The sequence below is a fragment of the Mytilus edulis genome, chromosome 13 (assembly GCF_963676685.1).
Source record: "Mytilus edulis chromosome 13, xbMytEdul2.2, whole genome shotgun sequence".
Taxonomy (NCBI): domain Eukaryota; kingdom Metazoa; phylum Mollusca; class Bivalvia; order Mytilida; family Mytilidae; genus Mytilus; species Mytilus edulis.
In genome coordinates, this window is record NC_092356.1 from 14,099,097 (window position 1) to 14,109,746 (window position 10,650).

Genomic DNA, 10,650 nt, shown 5'->3' on the forward strand with positions numbered 1-10,650 from the left:
CGGCCGACACTCGGCTAACCGAGAGATTGGTCGGTTAATCTATATTGAGTATGCGGCTATATCGGCGGTTGGTCTGTTAATCGGGTTGGTTATACGTCTGTTAAGAGTAAAACGCACAATTTAATGTTAAACTCTATTAAATATAAAGATTTTTGGCATATTATAAGAACCAAATCAAAAAAAGAAAACTGTCTGACAAAATGATATCTATCATAGAACATTTTCCACTTGTAAAAACATTTCATAGTCTACGCAGTTTTCAGTAAAATCAAAAGGCGTCGCGCAAGTATGTAGTATTTATGCTTATACGCATAGCATTTTTTTTAAATAAAAGTCGGAACAAACAATTTTAGATATCATTTAAAGGACACAAAATAGTACTTTGGTTCTAAAACATAAATTTACATTGGTAAATATTTCATAATTGTAATAAAAAGTGAATATTACCACGTTTTAGTGAAAATTATGGGAATAAAGTCTGTTAATGGGTTGGACAATTGAAATTGTGTCAGTTAAGAGTAATTTAGCCACAGTTATTTTTGCTACCTTTATATTTTCCTATAGAAAAAGTTAAGAATGAGATGTTCCTGAGTAAAAAAAAAATGATAATACGGTGCAACAGTATCCTACGGAAGCGAATTAGCGCAACACATTTTTTTTAAAATTTGTCGTCCTATATTTGCGTTACAACGCAAACCTTTTGCGTTATAATGCAAACCTTTGCGATAAAACGCAGACCTTTGCGTTGTAACGCAAATCTTTGCGTTATAACGCAAACCTTTGCGAAATAACGCAAACCTCAAATATCGTGATTTCAATTTTTCATTAAGTTTTGTAAAGAATGTCCGTCTGTCATTCATTTCGGTTGTGATTTACTAGTAAGAGCATTTTTATTTTGACTTTCTTTGCATTTCATTGAAGGGTGTGTCACTTCAATATAGTGTGATATGGATTGGCCGCTGGAATACGCATGAATTTATTATTAACGTTTTCAATCAGCCTCAATTTTTGTGTCTGTTCAAAGAAGCACGTTCTCAAATCCGACTGAAAGTGTCTTTCTAATACAACAGGGTACATATAACGTGTTGTCATTCTCATATGCACATGATATTTGTCACTGGACGTTTAACCCTAATTCGTAAGCATCGTCCAATTGGTTCTTTATTTCTATTACTTAATCATATGTTGTTTACAAATCATTCTCAAGTAGTAAATGGAAATGAGCGAATGAAGCTACATTTGGTCATCTTGAGTTTTAATACATTTTATTCCGTTTAGTTCCTTTCTTCATAAGTGTAGAGGAGAACGGCAGTTGTCCGCATGTAAACTTCTAGCATTTGTCACCAATTAGAGTACATCGAAATCTGTTACTGTTTCAACACCCAGGGATGTTTCTTAAACAATTATTATTTTTTCTCTCTTTTTTAGCAATGCATCACTCTCTACTGTCCTTATTTATTATTCTATATTCTGCTACTCCATCCAGATTATCGTGTATACCATGAGGGTTCGGATTTGGGGGGGGGGGGGGGGGGGGTAATTTCTGTATTCTTTAAATTGTTATGTCACGTTTCCTCCGTGACTTTTTCTCCTTTTACCTTTTATTTATCTTACTCATTATTCTTTCTCTATTCTTTATATTTTAGCATCCCAATATATTTTACTTACTGATGTTTAGTTACATTACGATGTTTATCTCTGATCTATATACTGGTTACCAATGTAGATGACAAATTGGTGTCGTTCATGACAATTAAACAAAATCCACATGACATATGCGACCATTCTTGGATGAAATTAACATTACTTTAATATTACACTTTTTGAAACCTTTTTTATCAATTTTCAATTTCCATTGTTTAAATTGTTCATTGTTCATGTGTTGTTTCCGTATATTTTATGTTTCATTACTCATGTGTTGTTTCCGTATATTTTAGCCGCTCGTCTTGAGCCTACCCATTTGATCCGATAACACCCCATATAGCAATAAAATTATACTTTTATTGCCATTCATAACTCTTAACAGACCAATTAACAGACTGGGTTTTATACATCCGACCCATTAACAGACCAGGTTTTAAATAAAGATTGATTTATGTCACCAAAATACAGATTTTCGTGAAGATTTTTCACACAATGATTTCATTATGGTTAACAAACATAATGCCTGTCTTTTCTCGATGTTCAAAATATTGCATGCACGTAAATTCAACCAACGTGTTATTTTGTGTACAGTGTGTGTGTGTAAAATGTGTATAAATTTATTGATGAGTAACCTGCTTTTTCATTTTATAGATCGTACATTGAAGCTAGAAAAATAATAATTACACCACTGGATTCAGTACATTGAATTGTTTTGTTAGAATATTTTTTATGATAAAGATATATTTAAAAAGTTATACAATGAAACATGCTGAACTTTCAATGATTTTCTCGATAACACCTGATTAACAGACTTTAGCCAACCCGATTAACAGACCAACCGCCGATATAGCCGCATACTCAATATAGATTAACCGACCAATCTCTCGGTTAGCCGAGTGTCGGCCGTGGTACAGATAAAACCTAAATTAAAATATCATCATTAAAGAATGGTCTTTTTCGTTTAATTTAGGTTATATATTTTCAAAACCGGCGAGTTCTAAAACGGTAAACATAAATATATCTTGATTTATGTAAGGGATATAAGCCGATAACAGTCCATTCTGTAAAATATTGGACAGGTCTGAGGCCGCAGGCAGAAGACCTGTTCAATATTTTACAGAATGGACTGTTAGAGGCTTATATCTTACTTAAAACATTGTTTAACACGTCGATAAAAGTTAAAATAAAAGAAAAGCCAGCAAAGATTTATTTTCATCAAGTATGAAAATTGTTTTGTGAATAAACTTTCTTTACATTAAAATATATCCTACATGTTGGCCCCTTTAAACAATAACTAAACTTAATACAAATAGACAAAAAGAAAGTACAGCTGAAGGTAAACAACATGTATTGCTACATGAAGAATAACAGTAAGACACAGGGTATGTGTATCGTGATTTTTACGTGCGCAAGGACTACTCACATTTTCTGCTCATAGTGTCCGTGGATACCATTACATACGGTTTGTGTTTCAAAATGGATAAAGTGATGAAAGTATATTTTAAATGCAAAAACGAAGAAAAAGATGTCGTTGCATGTATTAGTGATTGTGTTGTTTCAAACTTTGGATTAAAATCAAATGTGTAATTGGAATCTATTCAGATACAGTATTCAGTGTGGATTACAAAGAGGATATAGACAAAGCAGCTAACAATGGTTAGTTTTATATATATTATATTTCAAAATGTAGTCCTCCTCTTTTAGTTTCTTGTTTCTTCTTGGGTTTTATTTTTACCAAGTGAATGAAAAAAGAAAAAGAATAGGATATGAAAACAGGTTCTTGTTGAACCATATCGAGTGCACCGCAGTCGATTTTATTACAAATACATATTAATTAATCTGAACAAATGAAGAAATAGCAACATGCAATCAGTTATATTCTTTTATTGGATTTTTCAAGAGACTGTACCCAAACGGTACCACCTGAATACACCCCCCCCCCTTTTTCTGTTTTTTTTTTCTTTCTGCAAGGTCGTGTCGCTCTTTTTTTTTTCGTTTATTTGTTTATTAAGTCCTTTGTGTTTTATAAATGTTACCGAAATATATTCTTGTCTCGATCTTCTTTTGAAAAAAAAATCTCTCATAAAACGATCACTGCAAAAAAGTGCGAATCGGAAACACGATTGGTTTGTTTGACAGATAAAATGCGGCAATGTGTTCCTTTATTCTACTTTCCATATTCATCGTGGTTCATGAGCGAAGTGTAGCATTATATTTATATTTAAGCAATAACATCAGACTTAAAAAAACAATATTTCTTAATCAAATTAGAAACTTGAATATTATTAAAACTATTATAGTCCCCTAGTTCATGAAGGAAGTTCAAAATTCGCACTTTCTACACAGGATAAGGTTTAGTTTGTTCATGGCCCTTGTATTGTAGCATGATCTATCAAATTAAAAAATAATTACTTCATTGCTTTATTCATTTTTAATTGTAGTTGAAACTGATGTTAGGAAGAATAAGAGCAACACCAGAGGTCAATTTTGATAGTCTAAAGACGGATGAGGATAACTCTTTTGAAAAAAGAAATAAATTCATAAAATCCAAAGAACAAGACTTTCAACGAGCATAATCAACTTATTGAATTAGTCTTAAAAGAGACAACCCCAAAACACGAGAAAATGGCTGTGATATTAGTATTGGATGTGTTAAAAATCAATTTGAAAGTGATTTCTTTTCCTCAAGAAACCGTTTTGATGAGTGACAAAGTTATTGTATTGGAAAGTGACTTTAATAAAATGTTTTTATTTAACTGTCATTTGTTCTTTGGTTGTATTTAATGTTTACAAGATGAAAACAATTGGGGTATTAATAGGTTTTTTATTTGAGTGATTTAACTATCATTTACCTGTAAGAATCAGTTATGCTACCTTTAGCTGTCCAATATTTTTAAGAAAGAGGAGGGCTATTCTTAAAAATATTGGACAGCTAAAGGTGACATAATGGTTTCTTACAGGTAAATGATAGTCCAATCGCTGAAATAAAGAACAGGTAAAACAATAGAATGACGTCACAACAATGTTTTAAATCGACAGTGTAACGTTTTCAGTATTGCACATGCTGATTTATCCGTATTAGGGCTTATTTGCTACTATCATTTTTATATTTTTGTTTATTCTGCACAAAAACAAAGTATGTACCGACATTTTCTAACTTGACGATTCTTAAATTGCTTTTGCGAAAACGTTTCTAAGACACAAAGGGAACAAATAGTATGAGATTTATTCTAAAGGTATAGGATATTGGTTTGAATTTTTTAATCCGTTTTTCAGAAATTTCAATACCGTGAGTCTTTGTTTTATCAAATTTTATTCGCACAAAACAAAGTAGTTTTGTTGATCTAGTGATGCATGTTGAAATTGTGAAGTTTGAATGTTTCAATGAAGTACTCTCTTATATTAATGTCTTTTACTTCTTATAAAATTTGGAGTAAAATGGTTTCCTCATATTTTTTTTAAACTTCAATAGACGATGTCTTTGATCGCCGCTTGTGAGATCTATATTTCGAAAACTGGAATATTATTATTGTGCATATGTCTATAGTTTTCTTTTGTTTTTTTAGATATATTTATAATTTAAAAATACATATTTTATTATTTTCTGAATGTAATTGTTATTAAAGACAGTCTTTTAACGCTAATAATTAACTGTAAAGAATTTATAACGTTTTTGTCATCCCAAGTGCTATCAAGTCTTCATGAAACAATCCTTATTAATGCTCGAGTCGAAATCTTGACCAACAATGTTTGCTTTATTTTTGTTCGGTTTATTGCCCAGTCTGTATTTATATCATATGTTTGTGTTTTCTCAATATTTTCTAATTCATGAATGTATTACTAAGTAAAATCTTATAGAAAAGAAATCAGAAAAGGGTCGTAATATTCAGTATGCATATCCGTACCCATTACAGAACACATGACTGTGCAGTTCGTAAATCTTCAACTTTAATACCAATTTAACTTAATACATATTTTTTTTTTAAATATTACAACAAAATATTAAAAATAATAAATGACGTTTTTATCATTAATATCATATTAAAACTATTTAAAAATTCATATACATGAGCTATCATATAGCCCGGATGTAAAGTCGGTTCCAAACCGATACCGGTGATTATACCAAATCGTACATCATATAGGGAAAACGGTACTATTTATTCTGCCATAGGCGACAATATTAACATTTTCTAAATTTACCACTTTTTAAGATAAAAACCTGGATAAAACAGTTATATGTTGTGTTAGTACTTTATTATTGTGTTTTAAAAATTAAAGCCAAATAGTATCATGACCAACTTCCAACGGAGCTTGTTTATATTATCCATGCCCACCGTCATTTTGCACCAAATTTATGAAATTTTGCAAGTCTTTTCGAATAATTCTCTAGAAAATATTTCAATAGGTTTCAAAATTTATATTGTAAATATACACACTGTAGTTATTCATAGATAAACAAAAAATATATTGTACCCTTACATCCAATCACAGCGCTCTTAAGTTGACTTCCTACGCCCTGTCTTGGGTACACAAAAGGCCAACCTAATGCTGGGAAAGCAGGTGAAGGAAGTCAAATTAGGAGCGCTGTGATTGGATGTAAGGGTACAATATATTTTTTATTTATCTATGAATAACTGCAGTGTGTATATTTACAATATAAATTTTAAAACCTATTGAAATATTTTCTAGAGAATTATTCGAAAAGACTTGCAAAATTTCATAAATTTGGTGCAAAATGACGGTGGGCATGGATAACATAAACAAGCTCCGTTGGAAGTTGGTCATGATACTATTTGGCTTTAATTTTTAAAACAGAGTAATAAAGTACTAACACAACATATAACTGTTTTATTCAGGTTTTTATCTTAAAAAGTGGTAAATTTAGAAAATGTTAACATTGTCGCCCATGGCAGAATAAATAGTACCGTTTTCCCTATAAATCGCAATTTTTATTGAAACTATTTTAATTTTTTTACATTTTTCTTCAGGAATTATAATATTTTAATGCTTTAAAGGGAAATTAAGGTCCGTTGTGCTCTTATCAAACTTCTTGGAGGTCCTTAGTGCTCCTTTGTGCTCCTTTGTGCACAAAGGAGGTCCTTTGCGGTGTTTTTAGAGACCGCTATTTCACCTCTCCTGTTTTGAAAAAAATGTTTATGCTAATATTTTCTGCAATAAATTGAAAAGGCACAGATGCTATGACTAAACAGAAATGTGAGGTATATGTCAATGAGACAACAACCCAACGAAAACAATATTCTTTGCACATCTATGAATGTTTAAGAATTCTTGTGAAGGTCAAAAGCACATAACATGTACTTATATATCCATAACCTGGTACAACTTCAACTTTTATTAACACTCTAGACAGTTTACACTGTAACAAGAGGCAGACAAATAATACAAGTAATAATTTAAATTACAATGGTGAACAAGATAGAAAGAAATATACATACATAGTTCATTATACCTAATTCTCTGTACACAAGTATACACATAAATAACACGTGATAATTATTCAAAGCTATAATAATGGGATCTGAGATAGCCAGTCGATTACATGTAAGTGATAATATATTAAAATTATAGATATTTCATAAGTTTTTTCAAGTGATAAAAATAGACAAGTTATCAAATTAAGACTTTTACATTACATGTATGTACCTATTGATGCATTCCGTCCTAAATTAACATAAGTTGTGTGAAGAGACCAAGCAGTTTACACAGTGTAGATACTATTCTGTACGCTATCCGGAAGTCGCGATTTTCGAAGCGATGATTTCCAACTGGCTAACAGGACGGTTTTGCCTACGGTAACTTTTCTCATCATTTGTTTACTCCTATATCTACAAAGTGCTTTGAACATCTTCAAGGTATATATAGCATCATAAATATGAGTAACTGTAACAAAAACATGCATTAGAATATAAAATATACGTGTGCATCACATAAACTTGGTAGAAAAAAGTGAAATCGATGGACAATTTTGATCTCGTAGTACAAAGCAAATAATCTTTTATTGCAAATATTTGCATCAGTTTACAGTTAAATATATACTGTTTCAATATTCTTTTCGTATTTAAGTAGAATATTCGTATTTCCCATAAAAAAATATGTTTTCCTTGAGGATCCCAAAATAAATTACTGTACGATCAGTCTAGAACTGACTGTATTCTAGAAGCGATTTAAGATTTTTTGACTGTATGACCAGTCGTGATTTTGAAGAAAAAACAACAGCAATTTGATACGTGTATATGTGATATTATGAACTATCCAGGGAACTATAACGTGTAATTACTTTCATCAGACAATACAAATATATTTCTGATGAATTTTTTAGACGGCAAAATAATTGTATTTTTGTTCCATCAGTCTTATTTAAAATCAAATGCCTAAAAAGTAATACATAATTCGCTTGTGGACTTTGTAATAGTGTATCGTTACAGTTATCTGTTTAGCTATTACATTTTTAAAGATTATTTACACCGTCCGCCGTTGACCAAACATAAATCAAGCTTGTCTTTTAAAATAACAAAAAATGGATAAAGACAGCTTTGCGTAGGGGGATAATTCATGTGATATAATTTTGGTAAGTTTACAGAAATAGAAGGTCCATAATGCATTAATCGAGTAGAAATGGAGCAATTTCAGAAAACTTTAATGATTGGTTTAGGAGGTGTTGGAAATACCTGATGGGTGCCCCAATATAATGTAATGTTCAAGTCCGTATCTTATATAAAGTAACCTCATAAATTTGTTTTACTAAAATTCGAAATAGACGGTACACAATACAATCATTATCATTTATGATAAGGAATCCGAATAAGATTAATTAATAGTTATTCATGTATCAGTGACGGATTCAAAAAAAGGGGATCCGGCAGTTTGAAACCCTTTTTTAACTATCAATTCATTTGTATGGGAACATATATTTGGAATCCCCTTTTCTCCTGGATTGGACCCCTCTCCATTTAAAAATGGCCGGAACCCCCAATGTATATTAAGTGGTTTATGAGGAGATGCGCTTACAAAACCGGCGAAACATATTGTACCGGTCCAACGGACGAACGAAAAGACGGACTTCTTTATCACTATAACCCCCTACTTGACAAAGTGGTGTACAATTGAGTGTCAAACAGACAGTTTTCTCGTTTGAATTGTTTTACATTGTCTTATCGGGGCCTTTTATAGCTCACTATGCGGTATGGGCTTTGCCCATTGTTGAAGGCCGTACGATGACCTATAGTTGTTAATGTCTGTGTCATTTTGGTCTTTTGTGGATAGTTGTCTCATTGGCAATCATACCACATCTTTTTTATATAGCTCTACATCTTAAACAAAGTGAAGGAACTGTGATCAATTATAGGCTACAGTACGGCCTCGAATGTGTGTAAATACATGCATTTTTATATAACAACTAAATCTGTGTGTTTGTACAATTTTAAGTATAACGGAGGACATTTCTGAAACTTATATACAAGTATACATCAAACCTTCCTCTTATTTTAGCAACATTTAAACATCCTTATACTTAATGTAGTAAGTAGAGTACACCATATCAAGCTAAAACATGTTTCATAAATTTTCAGGATGTGAATGTATTGAAATATATTTGTGTTATTTAGAAAAATGACACCTTCTAATGTATCGTAAATAACTTTGAAATCACCACTAGAATACAGTGACATAATGACTGATCATACAGTTTTAAAATAAACAAGCGAGACTGATCGTACAGTGAGAAATTCAAACAAGTGTAATTTTCTTATTTCTGGCTTCAAAGATCTGCTTGAAACTTTTTACCACCACTTGAAATATACTTCATTGAGTTAATTAAGTCTGGTTTTTACGTTAATTTGTACACTAAGAGGGCAAAAAGATTGTTTTTAGGTTCGCCGACTGATTTTTCTTAGTGATGCACTTGAAAATCTCTTGATTAAGGCAAAGACACGAATATTGAATGTGCGGAATTTAATTCTAAACCATTTGAGAATATCGAAGTCGGCTGAATTAATCATTAAGCAATGTACAGATGATCAACTTACCGTTTAATTCAGTATACCCATCAAATTTAAAATGTGATCCAAAAAGTTCTCGCTTCGAAAATCGCGACTTCCGGATAGCGTACAGAATAGCATCTACACTGTGGTTTATATGCTTATAAAAAAGCTGATATTAAAATGAATTAGTGACTACTGTATAACAAATTCCGGGAATGAGACTATTTTATTTAAAACAGATGACATCTGTTTTAAATAAAAGATATTGGTGGAAAAGGTTTAAACAGAAGCGGGAGATGTCAAGGGGCAATACAAAAAGTACAAGGTCGTGTAACACAGAGGAAAAAATAACAAATGAAAAGAAAATAACTGCACCGAAAATTACCTTGAACAACATAAACCCGCAAAAGATCAGATAAAACTTGTGCACAATTTTAAATCTTTCTAATTTCAAACTCAAGTATCACTACCCGATAGGAAAGAGTAAAGATAAGAATGTTGTAGTACTCCGGTGATCTATGAAACAAAACATTAAAATTCTACAGTTCAGCAGGGCATTTTAATGTACTTATGTTATGATACAAATTGTTTTTAATCAGAGTCTGTGATATTATAAAGTCTTAAAAAAAAACTACAATTAATGACAGATTCATATTCAATATTTCATGGCAGCAAAAATAGTGATTTCGACAACACTATAATGTACGTTCATTTAGGAAATTTATGCAAAGGTTCCATAAATAATTTTATTCTAGGTCAATCGACAATTAAAAATATAATTAAATTAAAACAGATATAAAATCAGTTTCTCACGATACAAAATTCTACTGGCTACACATTTTTTATATATGAAAAAGTTGCTTCATTTCTATTTTTGACATGTTAAACATGTTAAAAGACTTTTTGTTTTCCTGATTGAATACTCGATTGAATACTAGTATTGCCCAGTGATTCTTTAAAAATAAAGTTTTGGTCATGGTTAAAATAATGATATGTCAGAATT

The 10,650-nt window shown here is 31.2% G+C and overlaps 1 long non-coding RNA gene across 1 annotated transcript; it reads left to right on the plus strand.

Moving 5' to 3' along the window:
* The first annotated feature begins 2,751 nt into the window (after positions 1 to 2,751).
* LOC139501436 (uncharacterized) lies at positions 2,752 to 4,400 on the plus strand. Its single transcript, XR_011658565.1, has 2 exons — positions 2,752 to 3,300; positions 4,086 to 4,400. It is a non-coding gene; the product is annotated as an uncharacterized lncRNA (long non-coding RNA).
* Positions 4,401 to 10,650: the final 6,250 nt, after the last annotated feature.